General features: G+C 38.6%; 1 long non-coding RNA gene across 3 annotated transcripts in view; it reads left to right on the plus strand.

Annotated features, from left to right (window-relative positions):
* Positions 1–1351, plus strand: part of LOC112079631 (uncharacterized) — a 6525-nt gene extending 5174 nt beyond the window's left edge. The window contains exons 4-5 of one of the 3 annotated variants that reach the window (XR_011479312.1): positions 658–679; positions 916–1351. This is a non-coding gene — a long non-coding RNA (uncharacterized lncRNA). Of the gene's footprint in view, positions 1–657; positions 681–915 lie in introns of those variants that run through there. The other 2 variants (XR_011479313.1, XR_002895995.2) reach the window with 2 other exon arrangements.
* Positions 1352–2094: the final 743 nt, after the last annotated feature.

Here is a 2094-nt window from a genome sequence, read left to right on the forward strand (position 1 = left end):
TCTCTAAACATTCTGATCTGACTCTAAACATTCTGATCCTTCTCTAAACATTCTGATCTCACTCTAAATATTCTGATCTCACTCTAAACATTCTGATCTGACTCTAAACATTCTGATCCTTCTCTAAACATTCGATCCTTCTCTAAACATTCTGATCTGACTCTAAACATTCTGATCTGACTCTAAACATTCTGATCTCACTCTAAATATTCTGATCTCACTCTAAACATTCTGATCTGACTCTAAACATTCTGAACTGACTATAAACATTCTGAACTGACTCTAAACATTCTGAACTGACTCTAAACATTCTGAACTGACTCTAAACATTCTAACCTGACTCTGACTCTAAACATTCTAAACTGATTTTAAACATTCTAAACTGACTAAACATTCTAACCGGATTTTAAACATTCTAAACTGACTCTAAAACATTCTAACCGGATTTTAAACATTCTAAACTGACTCTAAACATTCTAACCTGATTTTAAACATTCTGAACTGACTCTAAACATTCTAACCTGATTTTAAACATTCTGAACTGACTCTAAACCGTAGGGCAATGTGTTATGAATCATGTCAACATTGTAAAGTGCCTTTAAGATCATGGCAGCGTTTCACCAGAAGGATTGTTATTTGTTTGTTCCATGTCCTGAGACTGTGTCCAGCTCCTACAGCAGTAAGTCATTCTATTATCTTCACCTTTTCTCCCCCTCTATAGTGTCTGCTGTGTTCTGTAACTCTATAGTATCTGCTGTGTGGTGTTCTGTAACTCTATAGTATCTGCTGTGTGGTGTTCTGTAACTCTATAGTATCTGCTGTGTGGTGTTCTGTAACTCTATAGTATCTGCTGTGTTCTGTAACTCTATAGTATCTGCTGTGTGGTGTTCTGTAAATCTCTGCCCCCTCCTGCAGGCAGTGCAGCAGCCCCCGTCCATCAGCCTGACCCCTCTGAACACCACACACACCCTGCTACCTGGGAACAGTTAGTACATACACACACACCTCTGATCCTATTTGTGTACAACATCTAACATATCAGTGTGTAACCTATTTCATTCTCCATTCCGATTCGGTCTTATGTAGCAAAATATGTTTGTTTTTTTGCGTTGCATAAAAGTTGAGGAACAATGGAAAAGTAATTCTGCTTCAAAAGTTGATAAACTTGTAACCTCACTTTTGAGAAAATKATCCTTGAATGTTTTGGTGCACCTACTGGAGAGCTGTTCTTTGTCTACACCTATTCAGCAACATTCACACCCTCTTAWGCCTTAGCCCCACCCATTTCTTTAAAGATTCTCATGAGAGGCCATSTGCTAAACAGAGKGAGTAGTGTAGTAAACAACCAAAGATTTCAAGACTAAAAGTGGTGAAAGTAGTAGSCTACAATAAGAGAAAAACTCCAGGTAAAAATACACTATCTAGTCCTTGGTTAATATACTGACTTTGGTGCAGGTCATGTTGTTTTACACAATTCCGTCTCTGGTAACACACACTATATCATNTAGTATCTGCTGTGGTGTTCTGTAACTCTATAGTATCTGCTGTGGTGTTCTGTAACTCTATAGTATCTGCTGTGTGTGGTGTTCTGTAACTCTATAGTATCTGCTGTGGTGTTCTGTAACTCTATAGTATCTGCTGTGGTGTTCTGTAACTCTATAGTATCTGCTGTGTGTGGTGTTCTGTAACTCTATACGTATCTGCTGTGTGGTGTTCTGTAAACTCTATAGTATCCTGCTGTGGTGTTTCTGTAACTACCTATAGTACTGCTGTGTGTGTTCTGTAACTCTGATAGTATCTGCTGTGGTGTTTCTGTAACTCTATAGTATCCTGCGTGTGGTGTTCCTGTAACTCTACTAATAGTAATCTGCTGGTGTTGGTGTTCTGTAATCTATAGTATATGCTGTGTGGTGTTTGTAACTCTATTAGTTCTGCTGTGGTGTGTTCTGTAACCGTCTATAGTCACTGCTTCGTGTGTGGTGTTCTGTAACCTAATAGTATCTGCTGTGTGGTGTTCTTAATTTAGTATAGATTGCTGTGGTTCTGACATCATTGTATCTGCTGTGTGTGGTGTTCTTTACCACAACACCCCAC

Source organism: Salvelinus sp. IW2-2015, unplaced genomic scaffold (genome assembly GCF_002910315.2).
Source record: "Salvelinus sp. IW2-2015 unplaced genomic scaffold, ASM291031v2 Un_scaffold8763, whole genome shotgun sequence".
Lineage (NCBI taxonomy): Eukaryota > Metazoa > Chordata > Actinopteri > Salmoniformes > Salmonidae > Salvelinus > Salvelinus sp. IW2-2015.